The following is a 19,434-nucleotide window of genomic DNA, read 5'->3' on the forward strand; positions in this document are numbered from 1 at the left end:
GCATGTAAATGGCAAGCGCTTAGCCAGTCCCTCTCTGTAGCAGCAGCAGCTAAACAGCACGAAAGCAGATTTTAATTTTAAAAATTGCCAGTTGATGGTGTTAGACACAAACTTTCTAATCATACCGTTGTGATCGTATGCCCCAGGGACTGCTCTGTAATTATCAAACCAGTGTGATCGTACGTGCGAAAGGGTTAAATGCAAAACATTTTGGATGGAAACCCAGCAATTGATAAAATATCTGTCCAAGAACATTCAGTAGACAAAGAACTCCAGACAACATGAGTAGTGGAAAATCAGATGTGATCTAGGAGCTTTTTACTGCTTTATACCGTTCGTGCCATTGAAGAGACTGTAAGTCTATTCCTCACAACCTCTGTCATTCCCGTTAAAAATCAAAGATGGGCTAGCCTGGGTAGCTCAGCGAGTTTTGACGTTGACCACCACCCCTGGAGTCGCGAGTTCGAATCCAGTGTGTGCTGAGTGACTCCAGCCAGGTCTCCTAAGCTACCAAATTGGCCCGGTTGCTAGGGAGGGTAGAGTCACATGGGGTAACCTCCTCGTGGTCGCAGTTAGTGATTCTTGCTTTCACTGGGGCACGTGGTAAGTTGTGCATGGATCACGGAGAGTAGCATGAGCCTCCAAATGCTGTGAATCTCCGCGGTGTCATGCACAATGAGCCACGTGATAAGATGTGCAGATTGACGGTCTCAGAAATGGAGTGGAGTTTCAAGGGCTCAGGAATGAAAGAACACCCCTGAGGGCAAGCCACTGGAGGGGGATTATGGGTGGAAGTCAATGCAATCTCCCGGTCTAGATCCCACTGAATGGGATTGATGAACACGGAGGACAGAAGGATGGGCTCAGGAGTGCCAGAAGGATGGTCATGAGTATGGAGCCAAGACAGAGCATCGGCTTTGGTGTTCCAGGGTCTGTAGGTGACAGTGAAGAGGAATTGGGTGAAGAAGAGAGCCCAGTGAGCCTGACGGGGATTTAGGCATTTGGCGGAGTGGAGGTACTCCAGGTTGTGGTGGTCAGTGATCACCTGGAAGGGGTGCTGGGAGCCCTCCAGCCAGTGACTCCACTCCTCAAAGGCCATCTTTATGGCCAGCAGCTCTCGATTTACTGGTATTATAGTTCTGCTGGGTGGAGTCAAACGTCTTTGAGAAGAATACGCAAGGATGGAGCTTTGGGGGACTGCCATGGCGCTGGGACAACACCGCCCCTACCCCAGTGGTGGAGGCATCAACTTCGACCACAAAAGGTTTTGAGGATAGGGGCAGTGATGAAGGATGTTGTGAGCTGGCAGAAGGCATGGGTGGCTTCCAGTGACCAGACGAGATCCTTGGGTTTGCCCTTGAGGAGGAAGGTGGGAGAAGCAACCACCTTACTGAAGTCCCGGATGAAACGACGGTAGAAGTTGGTGAACCCAAGGAACCGTTGGAGGTCCTTCACCGTCATTGGTTGTGGCCAAGAACAAATTGCCTTGATCTTCACTGCATCCATCTCTACTCCCTGCGGGCTGATCAGGTATCCAAGGAAGGGGACAGAGGTCTGGTGAAAGGTGCACTTCTCGGCTTTCAGATATACAGTATCTGATGATAACAGAGGTGCTGCAGGACCCGTTTTACATGGTGTATATGCTCATCGAGGGAGGTGGAATAAATTAGGATGTCGTCAATGTACACCATGATGAACCGATAAAGGAAGTCCCGCAGCAGCTCATTCATGTAAGCCTGGAAGGGGCGTTGACCAGACCGTATGGCATCACCCGGTATTCATAGTACCCAGTGGGGGTGTACTGGGAGGCTGTCTTCCACTCGTCCCCCTCTCGGATCCTGATCAGGTTGCAGGCACTGTGAAAGTCGAGCTTGGTGTAGATGGCAAAGGAGTTCAAGAGCAGTGGGCACCAGAGGGAGAGTGTACTTCAATAAATCAATCAACATTTATTTATAAAGCACATTTAAACACAACATAAGTTGTTCCAAAGTGCTGTATAATAGAGAAAATTAAACACAATAATAAAGAGGAAAAATATCTAGAATAAATACAATAAAACAGCATATACATAAGAATCACAATCAATAAACATCCATTATTTAAACATTTTCAAAAGCTAAAGAATAAAAATATGATTTAAGGGAAGAATTAAAAATAGCTAACGATGAAGCAGACCTCACATGACAGGGGAGACTATTCCAAAGTTTGGATTTGGCCACAGAAAAGGCCCGATCACCCTTGGATTTACATCAACAATCGGGGACAGACAAAAATAACTGATTGGAAGATCTGAGCACTGGAAGGTCAGAAATGTATTTTAGTGCAAGACCAAACAATGCTTTATAAACAAAAAGAAGGATTTTAAAATCAACCCCGACCTTAACAGGGAGCCAGTGAAGAGATGCCAATATGGGAGAAATATGATCCCTCTTTTTTGACCCTGCTAAAATCCTGGCTGCCGCATTTTGAACAATTTGTAAGCGAGATAAAGCAGATTGAGAGAGGCCAAAGTACAGCGAATTACAATAGTCCAGCCACGATGTAATAAGTGCATGGATCACAATTTCCAAATCTTTACTTTAAAGGAAATGTTTTAGCTTTGCAATAGATCTGAGATGAAAGAAGCTTCCCTTAATAACAGCAATAATCTGTTTATCAAAAAGAAGCAAAGAGTCAAAAAGGATTCCAAGATTCTTAACTTTCTTTTGTACATTGGAAGTGGACCTAACTGGGCTTCCAAAACAGGAGAGGAAAACATGGGACAGCCTAATATCAACACTTCAGTTTTACCTTCATTTAACTGCAAAAAATTATTTGCCATCCCACTTTTAATGTCTTCAGGCACTTCAGCAGATTCTCAAATGGGCAGTTAGTGTCTGGTCTAACTGGAAGGTAAAACTGGGAGTCATCAGCATAGCAGTGATAAGCGATATTATATTTCCAAAAAAATGTATCCCAGTGGAAGCATATAAAGGGAAAACAATAACAGACCTAAAATGGATCCTTGAAGGACACCACAAGATAAGGGAACTGATACAGAAATGGTCCTATCTTTCAGATGGAAAGAAACCATCAGGAAAGAAACCACTGCAAGGCCAGACCCTGGATGCCAACCATACACTCAAGGCGTTTGAGAAGGATGTTGTGGTCAATTGTGTCAAATGCAGTGCTGAGATCCAACAAAACTAAAACAGCATATGAGCCTGAGTCCAGAGTAAGCAATATATCCTTTGTGACCTTCAACAAAGCAGACTCAGTACTGTGTAAGGATCTGAAACTGGACTGAAACGTGTCTAAAATGTTAAGTGTTCAGGTTAGAGTGAAGCTGTGAATAAACGGCTCTTTCCAAAAGCTTGGAAATAAAGGGCAATTTAGAAATTGGCCTGTAATTACTTTGTATTGCTAAATCATGTTTTTTTTTTTTTTTTTTTTTAAAACAAAGGTTGCACAACTACATGTTTAAAACTAGCTCGAACTAGTCCATTTGCTAGGGAGCTATTAATTATAGCTGTCACGATTGGACTAATTTTCTTAAAAACATCTTTGAAAAGATGTGCTGGAAGAACATCAAACTTGCAACCTGAACATTTCATCATTGAAATTACATCAGCTAGCTGGGATGGGGAAACTGGTTGAAAGTGAGACCGACAGCTGGCAGGTGGAGATAACTGTGGAAATGCCAACTTAGGTGCAATAGTAGAATTTTATATTTTTTATTTCACAGGTCTCTGTGGAAGCATTGTGAACGACATTTGTAACAGGGTTTAAAACAGAATCAATTGTCTTAAACAAAGCTTTGGGTCTATTTGCATTATCAGCAATTAATTTTGAAAAGAACTTTGATTTTGCCTCCTTTTATGATGTTTGATAATTAAACATGCCTTTAGAATATCATGAGACCTGAAGCTTGTCCCTTTTCCACTTTCGCTCTGCTTTTCTACACTTGTCTGAGATCGCAGAGAGATGTTAAATACACAGGGTTAAGCCATGTCTCAGTCACAAATAAAAAGTCCAGTGAATGAGACATAAAAAAAAAAAGTCAGAATAAAAGATTTATTCGATATTGACCTTGCATTCACTAAGGCCATCTTGACTGTAACAGAGTTTGTACACTTTGGAGAGCTGAGAGCTTCAGCAAACTGATATTTTTAAAATTGACTCTGACTCTCATCACTTGAACCGGCAGGGAAATGGCGATGTGTAGACAAGATAACCGGAATGTGGTAATTGTCGGGGAGGGGGCTGGCATCCTCGAGCAGAGATCATGGTGAGATCCCCAGTGGACATACCGGGGGTGACATGTGATTCCCAGGGTAGCACAATGATTGTAGACTCCAACGGGAAGATGAAACGAGGAGTTCACACTCAGGTACGCCGGTCAAATCCAAGAATGGTGATGCAGTGGGGGTATTGCATAGATCGCAGACAAATGAAGTCAATAGTCCATAAAAAGGCATAAAAGGTAAAAAGTCCATAAAACTTCGAGGTCACTTCAAACGGGAAGCATAAAATCTGTTCAAATGCTTGAATTTGATGGTGCTGTTTTTGAGGACTCTAATCTATACAGGGGCGGAGACCACCATCCTTCTTGGCCACGTAGAAGAAACTCGAAGCCGCTGGAGAGGTGGAAGGGCTGATGTAGCCCTGGCGAAGAGCCTCCTCAATGTACTCCTCCATAGCTCTCTGCTCTGGGAGAGAAAGAGGATCGATGCGTCCTCAAGGAAGGGGCACCCCCAGGAGGAGGTCGATGGCACAATCCCATGGGCGATGAGGGGGCAATTGAGAAACCTTCTGTGTCAAAGAAGGAATGGTATTCAGAAGGAATATTAATGTCCTTACTACTGGGGGACTATTGATGGTGGTGGCTTGACAGGGCAGAGGGAGGCAGCGGTGATGACAATGTGTTCCCCAGGAGTGGATTTCTCCAGTCGCCCATGAAATGACTGGGTTATGGTGCTTTAGTCATGGCAGTCCCAGTATGACTTTGGTAGTGGAGGATTCCAGGATGAGAAAAGTAATAGGCTCAGTGTGATGGCGTCCAACTTGCAGGGTAAGAGGGTCCGTCTGGTTAGTAATGGTTTTCCCCACTCAGTGGCTTGCCATCCACCGAGCAAATAGGCATGGGCATTGGACAAGGTCTCACAGCAACTTTGAGTGCTGAGCAGAAGGCATGGGGTATGATGTTGCCAGCAGAACCAGAATCAATGAGTGCTGAAGTGATAAGTGACATGACGGGACTGGTGAGGGAAACAGGATGAGTAAGGGGTTGTTTTTGGACTGTGGGACACTGAACTGAGCTCACCGTCAGACGAGGAGGGCGGACTGGGCAGGACGAGGCCAGAGGCTGCGTAATACAGGCTCAGATGTTGAGCCACCCACCTCTGTCGTTCAGTGGGTGTCAGACGAAAGGAGCAGAGCTGCATGGGCTCTCCCTAGAACTGAGAGGGGAGATCGGTCACATGAGAAGGGGTATAGGATGGATTGGTCAGCTTGGGAAGTGATATTGCCTGACGTCCACCTCAGCAGAAACGGAGACGTTCATCCATCTGGATGGCTAGCCGAATCAACTCCTCCAGGCCCATATTATCATCTTTCCCCACCAGTTGGATCCGGATTACCATCTGAAGTACCAGACGGAAAGTGGTGAGGAGAGCAGGTTCGTTCCACTCACTTGCGGCGGCCAGGATGCGAAATCGCAGAAAATACTCGCCCACAGAATGTTCACCCTGATGGAGCCGAGACAGCTGTCCACTGGCTCGATCTCCTCCTACGGTGGTGCCAAATACCTCCTGAAAGTGGCTCATGAAGGCTCTAGACGAGCTAATGACTGGTCCGTCCTGATCCCACAATGCCATTGCCCACTGGAGTGCCCTGCCGGTAAGATGGGCGATGATGTAGGCCACTTTTGGTCGCTCGGTTGGGGAACTGGGATGGCTGCATTTCGAAAGTGAGCTTGCACTGCAGAAGGAACCCATTGCACCCTTCAGAGGCTCTGGCATAAGGGGTTAGCTTGGCCAACGGACTGAAGTTGACTGGACTAGTGGCCCAAAGAGTGCTAGTGAAGTCCAGTGGGGAGATTCCCATTCCTACTCCGGGGAGGAAGGCCCAGGGGTAGAGGATGATGGAGTAGTAGCAGGAGAAGAGGATGGAGGCATGCGACCCATGGCTGTGACTACATGCTGGAGGGTCTCGCCCCGCTTGAACTGCCTGGGCATAGGTGGTTAAGACATCCTGCATCGCTGTTAACTCTCCTGACTGACAACAGGAAATGTAGAACACAAATGCAGGAGTTTAATAAAAAGATAAACTAAATGATCGACACTATAAAACAACGCAGAGCAAAAAATACCAAACATTACTAAAAATAACAAATGACATAAAACACTTAACTTTGAACAAGGATGATGGATAAAGATGATCACAGACAGTAATGTACACAGAACAGTGTAGCATATCCAAGACTTGACAAAGAACGACTGAAACTTAGGGGTTTATATACACAGAACACTAATGATGAGGAATAGGGAACAGGTGTGATGTCATTTAGAGGCTTTTCCTGTTTAAGTGGGCAGTTCTTGGCCAATTTAAGCTGCTATATGGTCCAGACCTTTGCGGTTGTAGTCAAAGGTCTGGCTACATGAGACTATATTGAAACCAACAACAAACACTCAACTCCTCAACATTGTTTCTCTTTTGGAAGATTTGAAGAGGTAAGCCAATCATAACAGAGGATGTCTTAAAGCACAGCAGCCAAAAAAACAAAACAAAAAATGGGGCCATTTAGTTCTAAGGGTCAGAGTGAGGGTGGAAAATGGTTATGTAAAAAAAAATTATGAAATTTTTGGTGCAAGAAAAGAAACCTTGACTTAACATCATTAGTGGCCTATATATGACATTGTGGCATAATGTTGATTACCACACAAAATACTTTTGATACTTCCCTCATTTATTAGGCTAATTAAAAGCGGATGAGGTAAGGCACTTACAATGGAAGTGAATTGAGCCAGTCCATAAACACTCAAATTTACTTTACTCAGATAAGGTTGGTGATTTTGTCACACTAAAATTGTGTTAGCATGTATAATTTTTACATCTTGTGGCTATACTTTTGAAACTATGAGTATTTTAGCGTGCCTCTGTCACCACAATTATTGCTTTTTATATATATATATATATATATATATATATATATATATATATATATATATATATATATATATATAATGTCAAGTCGACAAGTCGAAATAATTTTTTTTGGAAATCAACATTATGACAGAAATGCTGTTATTTGATGCTTACTTGCATTGAACACAGAAAATTCCTTCAAACAAGCAAGCAGATTTATTCTCCCAAATAACCTCAGTTTAAAAATAGCTTTGTTGAACCACAACTTTCCTATATTCTCTCTCGTTCTGTTTATAAGAGCAATAAAAGATGAGAATGGGTTTTATGTGTAGGATAATGATACACGAGGGAGAAAGACCGAGAGCTATACTGTTCAACTATTTTTTCCCTTCTCCATCTTAGTTCCCATGGTACTGCAACAATTATCCCCTTCTTGCTTGGCAGTTTTGTTGTTTTAGTTTAGATTATTTGCTATCCTCTCTCTCTCTCTCTCTCTCTCTCTCTCTCTCTCTCTCTCTCTCTCTGTCTTTCTGGTGAACAGTATTAATCATAATAGAAAGTGTTATTTATCACCTGCCAGTCCAGAGATGATCGTTTTGGCACCGCTGGGCAGGACAACCAAATGCACCAAATTAAATAAAACATTTAACCACACACACACACACACACACACACACACACACACACACACACACACACACACCAATAACAATTACACACTTGCACAAACACATACACACATGGTTTCACACCGCTAACAACCACACAAACAAATACCAACCACCTACATACACATGCACACAAGTCCTTCTATCAAAAAGTACAAATATATTCTTTCTTGTTTCTTTCCCTGTCACTTTTCTCTAATTTCACTGATTAATGAGTTTTTAAAGCCATGTTCAGCAGCATACTGTAGGTCTATAAGAATAAAATGTGTTTGATGTCCTATATAATGTGTCTGTTTGTATTAGTTTGGTCATTTATTTTTCTCAAGCTGTAGTTTCAGAACTTGTATGGTGGTGCAGTACACTGAAATGTGTGTGAATTATATATGTCACCGCAAGACTGCACATTAGCTGCTAGCGCTGCATGAAAATATTTTTTTTGGCTGATATACTGTTTCAGTTTCAAACCTTTTGCTTATTTATCCACCCAGAATATATTTAATGAAGGAACAGCAACAAACAGTATTGTTTTCCATTTCTGCCTTTTTCTTTTGTTTTTGCCTCGTTGGCTGGAATTGCTGTGTTTAAACTGTGTTTCCTTACTGACTGGATTGTTGGATTACATCTTGGATGCAACCCATGAACTTTGGGATCTCATTGCCAAGACTTTGAAGGACGCATTTGGAGAACTTTATCCGCTCGCACATCAACTCAGTAAGAACAATCTTTTGTAAATGAAGCCTGGTTGGATTATCGGTTATCTGAGAGACAGAGACTCATTCTAATAGACTGTTATTCATTCAAGCAATGACTGAATGTGTAAAAGTATGTTGTATTTGTATTTATTGAGTGTTCACATGTAATGGGGACAATATATTTAGACACTGATATATCTGCAAACTGTGTTTACATCTTTATTTCACTTGTTACATGTTTCTCTCACTTTCTTTAAACATTAGTAGTCTGAACTGTGATTATATTTTTGTGTCCACTCCTCTGAAAAAGGAGTTTGTTACAACATGACCAGCACACAGGTGACTTCACTATACCCATTAAATATTGTTTTATACATTTAAATTTAGGAGAAATTATCATTCATTTGAATGAGTAGCTGCTCAATTAAAATGTATCTATGTTATAGTTATTCATGCACAGCTCTTAGGTGAGGAAGAGCTCAGAATGTTCTGGTTTATGTGTGATTTTAATATGGTTATGTTTGTAGTAGAATATCATACTGCTTATACATGTACTGCATACTGCACAGTGAATGTACTGTACAGTGAATACTGCCTATACTACTTTACAGCTGTATGGTATATTGTTGTCACACGACCTTATTACGTTTGTCACATGTCCTTATTATGTCCATGTTTAATGGACCTTTTTTACACTTCCGCGTTCGCAAAGTGGAAAGTTGTCATAGCTGGGTAAACTATGCCGGCGATCGGGAAGAATAGTAACCAGTGCCACTACAGCAGTGGTTCTCAACCTTTTGATGAACGCCCCCCTACTTCATTCCCTTACCCCATTGCATTGATAACACGAAGGAGATAACTTTTGTTTTTAAATGAGAAAGCACTTTTGTCTGTGAACAGTATTTTCAAGATGAGGACTTACAGCAGTCGCTCACAGGTGGAATTGTGAGACGCTTTGAAATCTGAGCTTTACCGTCGTGGTTTCAATGGAGTGATTACACATCACAGCCAACACGAGAGTGTGTGTTTGACAGGCTTAGAAGTTGGATGAAGTGGGACGGGACGTGGGTCTGTCCGCTCCTTCGCATCCTGCAACCAATCAGGTATTAGTTTCACCACTACTCTCCACTACTACTCACAGATTTGTTAACTGAAACCTCTTTTGTTTTGTTGCATTTTTGCAATTTATGGCAACACATTTGTAAATGGTTCCTTTTAATACATAAAGCTGTACCTTATGATTTTAAGCACAATCTCTAAATAATAATTTATTTTCATATTTGTGCAGATAACCCTCGAAAATCGTGATGGATATTGCTTCTGATTAATTTGTGCCACTGGAAATGGAATATCAGGTCAAGTGTATTGTATTTGTGGGATATAATATCTTATGCAGTTTGCAATGTTGTATCCTGCACATTTTGGGAAATGTAGTAGACCATTTTGGGTATTCTCAGCCTGATTTCATGAAAATTTTGTAAATGTGGTAACATTTTCGCAAAAGTATATTATATGGTTCTCCCAAACAGATGTTTTTTTTTTTGTTTGTTTTTTTGTTTTTTAAGGTTAATGCTCTATTGAATTTTAAATCAGCAAAACCGACCTACCTACCCTAAAACTTAACCTAACCGATAGTGCCATTTACAGCAAATGTAAGATGAAAAACACAATTTCTGAAGAAACCACATCATTTGCTTCTATGACACTTTCGGCTCATGTGTCAGCTCGTGTGCTCTTCAGGACTCGTACCCTAGTTCTTTGCATCACATGTGCAATGTTCTGTCAGTTTCACCAGGAAAGTGCCGCCATACGTACTACAAACCACATAAAAATCCTATAGCAAAAATGTAGGTTATAATAACTTGATTCTGTGGGACCAGGTTGGGTATTCAGTGCATTCAGAATATTCACATACTATGCACAGTACACATACTATATGCTGCAAAAATAGTAGTAAGCTATTGCGGACATAGCCTATATAGTTGATAATTTATAAACGAGTGTTGTGGCATGTATGTTGTTAAGGGACGTGTGTGGTGTGTATTGGGTTTTAGTGTGTGTGTGTGTGTGTGTTTGTGCCTGTTTGAGACAGTCAGTGGAACCGATGAGGTGAGTGTAGTTCCCCCACAGCACAGCACTAATCACACCACTGAAGAAACACATACATCATCTGACAGAACTGCTGCTGGCGTTTTACACACATACACACACCCATACACAATCACATCACATCACCCCACACTAGACAAATGATGTCCAGACGTGCGCCCGTCTTCCTGCAGATGGTCGCGCATCTTCACACCAAAAGAGCTGAGTGTGCTGTTTTCACACTCTCCCTCTTCTCCTTCACTCTCTCTGTCTCCTTCTCTCTCATTTCTCCCTCCATCATTCTCATGGTAGGGCAGGAATGGAGAGGAGGGGAATGTGTTAGATATATGTTGAGCGTCTGACACAAGTGGACTATGCTTACAATAATCATCATCCTAATGTAAGTCTGCCATGCTGGAGCAGCAGCAATGCTCTGTGTCACACACACACTAGAGGTCTGTTACCCAACCCAAGGCTAAAGGGACCAGAAAACTGTCAGGTTTTTTATGTGTATCTTTAGTTTCACACCGGGTTTGAGTTTGTACTTGATGGAAAATACTAAACAACAAAAAATGAATTATCAATGTATTATGTTATGCTTCTGGTGAGAATCTGTGTGTCTGGGTCTACTCACTCAGAGATTAAATTTAAAAAGAGTGAATAATTTTTTAGGTTCCGTTATGGTTGGTTAAAATTTCAAAGTATATGTCGGGTCGGGTCGGGTCATGTCACAGGGTGTCGTTTACCAGCCGGATTCTGGCTTCAACTGAGTGCACACGAAGACAGACTGATCTCACTGTGAATTCGGTGACAGTATGTTGAAAGTTTTTCAGCTAAAATCGACCTGCGCTTACTGAAATCTGAGTCATTGCCCCCAGTGGCTGAAACTGGAAGTGTATATTAACGTATGGACATGTGGGAGCTACAGTTTCTGAGTGAAATGTCCACAGAGGTGTGCCAAAAGCGAGTTGTAAGGTGAGTTGTTTTTAATGTAAATGATGTAATACAGTCAACAGGAATGCATATTTTATTAACCATACACCTTAACCAAACCAAACTACATCCCCAAACCTTACCATTAGTGGAATAAAAATGAAAACTTAGAGGGAAAATGTAACCACTAAATTATGCTCATCTGTAGGTAAGTACACTAGTGCTAGGTTCGTAGGAGTTCAGGTAAGACAGTGCAACACAAATTAATGGACACAAGTCTCGGTTTACCAAAAAAACAAGTATTTTAGTGAACCTTTAGAATTGTGTACAGAGTTACAAAAGAATTAAGCTGGCGTACAATGTAAAATAAATTAAAACACTTTTAAATGTGTGTTAATGTGAATTTGTTTGTCAGTGTATGTGCATGTGTATCAAATGAATCAGATCGATCATTCAGATTCTATCTTCCAAGTATTCTCAGATTTTTGTTTTGTTCTGTGTGGGCAACAGTCCTACCACTACCACACAGTGTAGTTTCAGAGCTCTGAGTTCAAGTTTTCATGAATTGGAAATCCAGGAAATCAACTCTGTCTTCTTTTACATGTAATGGTCGGTTCCGGTCAAACTGGGTGACTCTCCATCTATTTCAATGTCCAATGCTTTGCCTCCTCAATCGGGGTTATCTTAAAGACCTGACCTGTATTTTCAAAACATTTATTTGGACATCATTCACATTATTAGGCCTAATGATTACATTCCTTATGAAAATAAACATACCACACATACGAATACTGTATGTGGAAACATCAGTTAAGTACTGATGTTTTTAAAACAGCAGCTTTTGATGACATTAGCAGAAAAATATACTAATAACAATCGAAAACACTATCCTGTAGATTCCACAGTACTAGAGAAAAGATATATGCTAGAAAATATGTTATTTTCAATACACCTTTGCAAAATTGCAAATAAGATCAGATTCAGGATCTCAGTCAGCAGGATTGGCCTATTTGGCCTGCACAAAGTGCATACTAAACTCTTAAGTGTATACTTAACTTTCCAGGTTAAGAATAATTCCTCTTTTGGTAACTCAAAACAACATAAAATCTTGTTTCTACACAACAAAACATACAAAACATGAATACTTAACTGGAAATAAAGTAATTATAAAGATACTGTGACTTTAGTCATGTAATATTGATCAGCTCTTAAGATGTGTGGTCGATGGCACATTGTTTAGCCAGTAAAACTAATCTGATGAAGTAGTGCCACCAACTCACCAAGACATTAGTTGTACACCGATCAGGAAATTTGAGGCCGATACGGTCACCGATTTTTTTAACACTAAGATCGTCCGATACCGATTCTTTTAAAAAAGTGCCCATAGCCACACTTTTGCAAGTTATATTCTGCAGTTATATTTATACCCCACACAGTAAAATTACATTAATTGGGAATTGCTAACATTTATTTGTATTGAAAACCATCATGAATAGTTCTGTTGTCAATATCAAAAGGTCATTGTGACATACTGGCAACCAGTAAAAACCACGAGGGCATCATACACAGCAGAGATACGTTCAAAAATAAGAAAGTTGTCTATTACTAGCTCCAAAACTGCTCCTGTGAGGAATCATTAGTATTTATGATTTGTTTACCGCCATTGGCATTTTGTTGCAATACAAATCACTAATTATTAAGCAAATGCGTGAAGACGTGGTGCCATTATTTAAGGTTAAACAGTAATATCTGTTATTAGTGGCATTGCAACCAACATCAGTCTGATTTAAATTGGGATCCTCAGTTAAATTGCAAATAGCGCTGAGATGAGTGACTGATGAGATATTGAGAGCACCTAGAGAGTGTGCTTGTTTGAATGACACTGAGAGTGCTCATGTTGAATGGGGAGAAGCTAATAGCACTCATGATCTCTCAAACGGTCTCTATTGCTCCACGCACCATCTGATTGTCACGACTCACATTACATCACGTATACTCAGACTTGTATTCGCATGTTTATTCGTTGTTTAATTCGTTTTTATGCCCGTTTGCAGTCTCTTTACCCTCTCCGTGCTCACAGTGCGGCAAGTCAGAATAACTACCATAATGACTCTAGAAAATGGGCATCATGATATTCATACACAAGTTATTCTTACACATTTTAAAACAAACTGGCATATTCATCTAAATTGCAGCATGTTTGAAAGTTTAAATGTGTGAATGTGTGATACAGATTGGTGGCCGATCGATCAGTGCACCCCTACAAGATATTCAGGGAACTTTGTCCATAAAGTGAATGAACAATCAAATGTTGATCCGCTATAATCTTCAATTAATAGACAAGTCTTTTCAAGATTTCAACCGCATCTCTTTTACATCTGCCGACCAGCAATCACACATTCTCTCTAGCGTGATCTGTGCAGTCTCACACAACCTCTCAGCCACCTAGCTGGCACAACCTATCATTGGCGTTAGGAGGCGGGACATTGTGCTCTAGTGCATTCTGATTGGCTTAGAGTGTGAGCAGCATAAATACTTTTTATAACTTTCTCTTTTTATTAATTAAACTGTTTTATTTTGTAACTGGGTTACACTCATCATTCATTATGTGAACACAATTACTTCCTGGTTTCCATGGGACCAGAACCCATATCTCTGAGGTTGTCGTGCTGTTGAAACATCAGTCATACCACATGAAAACATAAACACTGTTGATGTCAGGGTACTGGAACATTCGGTAGCAGCATGTTGACTTCCCATGTGATCATGTTGTTGCAGACATCCCAGATAGCAAACTGACATAGAATCAATGCAGAATCGATGTCTCTCACGACATCGAAACTATGTTGATCTCCGACATTGATTCTACATCTTTTTGCTCATCAAAGTCACGTTGAATCTACGTCGTTCACGCCACTGAAAACAAACATAAAATCGATCTAATAGGTTTGCTCACCTGACATTGAGACGATGTTGAATTCTGTTGGGTGAAACTACGTCAAAGAATCAATGCAGTTTCAATGTAAAATCGATCTAATTGGTTTGCTTACCTGACATTGATACAATGTTGATTTCACTTGGGTGAAACGACATTATACAATCAACATATTTTCTACTTTTGATTTTAAAATCCCGTACTTAAAAATGAATAAATCAGCCTATATTTGCACTCAATTAAACACACAGCACATTCAGTTACTCATTGTTTTATTTATACAAAATACACATTTACAAATACATCATTATTTGAAGTTATCTTTTTATACCATATATAAATATTAACACTTAGTAAATTATAGAAAAATACCTTCACACTGTTGCATTCACAAATGGATGTATAATAACAAATAATAGGCTAATTTAAAGGTAGTGTCAATTTTACAGATTTTAAGAGATGGCTCATCCATAAAATTTAAATGTTGTCATCATATACTCACCCTTATGCTGTTCTGAACCTTAGACATTTTTATTCTTTGGAACACAAAAGCAGAACATTAGGGACTGACATATCCAGTCACCATTTTCTTTCAATGCATCTTTATTTTCTATAAAAGTGAGTGGTTGACTGAAATTCAAAATTGCAATATCTTCTTTTGTGTTTCACAAAAGAATAACATACAGTCTTAGAACATTGAGCCCCTTAAGAAGAAACCTTTTGCATTCCCTCGCAAAAAATAACCATTGTTTTAGTACAGTAACCATAGTTGAACAATGGTATTTGTAATAAAACCATAACTACAAAACTTTCCATGGTTTTATTAGTAACCATATTTTAACCATGCTATTTGTAGTGAAACCATTGTAATAACACAGTAAAATGAGAAGTATGGTAATAAAATTTGAATTTTGTGGTTCCTCTGGTTTTACTACCATAATTAATCTATTGTTACTGCTGAAAAAATTACCGTTATAAAATTAAACCTTGTTTACTACAGAAACCACTGTTTAACCATGGTATTTGAAAATCATTACCACAAGATTTAACATGGTTACTAAAGTAATGTTTACTACAATATTACTAAAGTAAAACCATGGTTAATTTTTTGCGAGGGAGCGCAAAACTTATTGCAAGGTTTTTTTTTTTTTTTTTTAACTATCTCTCACACAGTAGGCGCTTTATAAATAACATTACCCTTGAAAATAGTGGACAGAGTAAAATAATTGATACATTATTTTCCTTTGTGTGACGAGGAGAAGGGCGTGGCTGGGCCGTGATGATGCACGGCCAGCGCTGAATCAGCTGATCAGCGGGAGAGCGAGATAAAGGGGAGCCAGAGGCGCCAGTTAGAGAGAGACGCACGCGGCCACGTTGCATGTGTGTCTGTGTTTGTTTATGTTTGTTTTATGTTGAGTTTCTTATTAAACTTTACTGTTCAGCGGGTTCCTGCCTCATCCTTGCCCGTCCTTTATCTGTTACAGAGGTGTTGAAACCCGGGAGGGAGGAGGGATGCACTGTTGCGGAGGGGCCGGATGACTTGATGCCGTCCGCCGGGGGAGGAGCGAGCTGGCGTCTGCCAGAGGGCGGAGGAGCTGTTGAGGACTGGGCGACAGCACATCCGGGAGCTGGCGAGCAAGTTCTTCTCTCTCTCTCCTCTCTCTCTGTGTGTCTCCGCTCGCCCTTTCCCTCTCCCCACGCCTCCCCTCGTCTCTCCCCCAGGTTCACAGGAGGCGGGGTGGACCACCGGCTGACAGAATGGCCGGAAGAGGAGGAGGGCATGGCCGGGCCTTGATGATGCACGGCTGGCGCTGAATCAGCTGATCAGAGGGAGAGCGAGATAAAGGAGAGCCGGAGGTGCCAGTTAGAGAGAGAGAGACACACACGGCTGCGTTGCATGTGTCCTTGTGTTTATGTTTGTTTTATGTTGAGTTTCTTATTAAACTTTATGTTTTCTGTTCAGCCGGTTCCCGCCTCCTCCTTGCCCGTCCTTTATCTTTTACAATTTGCAATTAACATTTCTTTTTAAAGGCAAGGAGCCGGTTGCAAGAAACCACTTAAGTTAAGCAAACCCTTAGTGGCAATATGCTTATAATTATATCTAAATGTTTTCTTGAAAGGGGTAGTTCACCCAAATAAATTCTCTCATCATTTACTCAGAAACATCTGCAGAACAAAACTGAAGATTTTTAGAAGAATATTTCAGCTCATCAGGTCCGTACAATGCACGTGAATGGTGGCCAGACCTTTGAAGCTACAAAAAGCACATAAAAGCAGCATAAAAGTAATCCATACAACTTGAGTGGTTTAATCCATGTCTTTTGAAACGATCCATTTGGTTTTGGGTGAGAAGTGACCAAAATATATTTATTTTCCTTGCATTCACCAACCTCCTCTGGTAAGATACAAAAGCTTGCAAAGGTGGAAAATTTTAATCAGTGATGAGAAAGACTTTACCATTCAGTGATGTGGCTCTGTTGAGGAGTCCCTCCCTAAAGGTAAAAGAAAAGACATCAATCACAGTGAAAGTGCATTTCAACAGTGGGTCAATCCATAATAAACTTTGTCCCTAAAATTAAAACAAAGTTTTTGAGAAAGTAATGACAGTTTTAATATTTATTCACCTTATGTATTATTGGTTCATCATGACTCGCGTGACACCACTGCAGGCTCGCAGGCGCGTCATAAGACATTCATGAGTGGAAGACAGAAAAATTAATGAACTAATGTTAAAGTTTAGAAAATATGAGTGAAACTGATCATGTTGAAGTTGATCATCTACAACAACTGAAATGAGTCCAACATGGTGAATTATCTAAATGTACCTGATTTACCGGCTGCCTCACGGAAAACTGGGCAGTGCGCAAATAGGGCATTTCATTACAAAATTACAAATGTTTTTTAGTTAAAGCTACACTATGTAACTTTTTTTTGTTTGTTTTTTTTTTTTTAAATAACAAAATGTTATTAATGAGAGAGTGCAACAAAAATCCATCTTCTAAATCATGTCTTTACTTTAAACAAATACACTTTGATAAACCTATAATAATGATTTATATTTTAGAGCTGTCGGGATGGATTTCACAGGAAATTGCATACATACGTCATTTGCTCCTGCGTGTTGATGTCATATCCGTACACAGAGAAAATAAGATCCGGCTACTATAGCACATGTGTGGGAGTAGAAACCCACACCGGTTGTAAAAACAAAGAAACCCCGAACAGAGCAGAGTCTACAAGCAAAAAGGGAAAGCGAGAGAGTCTGTAATAAAACCCGAATCAACATCGGCTTGGCTTTTCAGAGGTGGTGACAACTGAAAGGATTTAAAAGTGACCCAGAGATGGCTTTTTTCTTACTCAACAGGTAAGATATTTTATTGATATGGTTTATGTATAGTTGTGTAATCACACACACACACACACACACACACACGCGTCTATGTGTGTACAGTGAAATACAATAATAATTATACTGTAATCGGTGCAGAACTTTTCACTTGATAGCACATGTTTTTATTTTTATTTATAATGGCAATAATTTATATAAATAAATCCTTTAGTCCTAGGCTTGCCAAGGACATGTGAGTCTTGAAATGATGTTGACCACTGGTTGGTAACAATGATGATCTATATATTTGTTACTACCGTGGTCTATTTGGCCAGAATATCCTGCAGTTATAAAAACTTTACAACGTTTGATCTTATCAGACTAGCAATCGTTATGTCTAATGTTAACGAACGCTGCCACATCTGGCCCACGAGGGAAAAAGGTTTGGCCCACGCTAAAGGCCTGTTCACTCCAAATCCGTGACAATTTTGCGAGACAAACTTCCGACGAAAGGTCTATATACACAGTGCGTTAAATATAAAAATGTAAGACAATTTCACCCCTGTACAGTAGGTGGTGCTGTTGCTGTTCTACAAACATTTATACCAGACTCATGCCCATCTTCAGCTGTTAGAGAATATATTGAATGCTGTTAAAGCAATCATTTACCTAATTTGGCATAACTGTTTCATTATGTTATTTCCATGGTGTTAATGCATTCTGAGGAGTTTATAATCTGTGTTTTTATGCGCTTTTGCATAAATATACGTCCTATTTATATTTGCACATGAATTTTGCTACGAGTATATTCCAAACGGACTTCCGAAGCCAACTACTCTTTTTATAATATCTGGATTAATGTCTGGATAATATAACACAAGGTACTGTGAAACAAATACACGTGGAATAGTGCACATTAAAAAAAACATTGTACAGAATAAAATATGATGCATAGCGTAATATAACATTGGCTCACAGTCTTTTCCTTATTTAAATTATTGCAATACTTTGTTATTTTATCCTTAAGAACAATAATAATATAAATGCTAATAGGTCTAATAATTGAATCTGCAATTAGGGAAAGTGCAAGCAGTAGATCCCGTTTGGAGATGAGCAGGAAAAGTTGATTCGCATGGAGGACATGGAGATCCAGATTGTTCATTAAAGTTTTTTGTTTTTTGTTTCAGCAGGAAAAGTTGTGTAGTTTTGTGTATCTGTATACAAACAAAATGTTCATAACTGTTTGAATAAAAGGCTACTAATACTGAGAAAAAGAACTAATAAAAAAATCAGAATATTTATGCATGACTTTTAATAATAAAACAACAATCGTAATAATAATAATAATAATAGCAGCAGCACAAAAAAAAAAAAAATCATTGACGGCCGTGACCCTTGACTTTGAATTGCTGACAGAATTTGACCCTTGGTGAAAACTAATTGGGGAACCCTGATGTACATTCTTCCTAGCCATTCAATAATTATTCTACAGGCCTCGGTTCTGGAAGTAAATTTCCTGTTCATTTTCTCTATATGCATTTCAGAAGGTTCTTGAAAGAGTTCTAAACCATTAACCAAACCAACCAGCTCTGAGATGAACCACAACATTCAAACATTTGATGTTAAGCAGAAAAGTATTTGTATATTGTAAAACCTACAAAACTG

General features: G+C 39.9%; 1 pseudogene; it reads right to left on the bottom strand.

Annotated features, from left to right (window-relative positions):
- Positions 1-1,245: 1,245 nt before the first annotated feature.
- Positions 1,246-5,804, bottom strand: LOC127447339 (uncharacterized; annotated as a pseudogene).
- Positions 5,805-19,434: the final 13,630 nt, after the last annotated feature.

Source organism: Myxocyprinus asiaticus, chromosome 10 (assembly GCF_019703515.2).
Source record: "Myxocyprinus asiaticus isolate MX2 ecotype Aquarium Trade chromosome 10, UBuf_Myxa_2, whole genome shotgun sequence".
NCBI lineage: Eukaryota > Metazoa > Chordata > Actinopteri > Cypriniformes > Catostomidae > Myxocyprinus > Myxocyprinus asiaticus.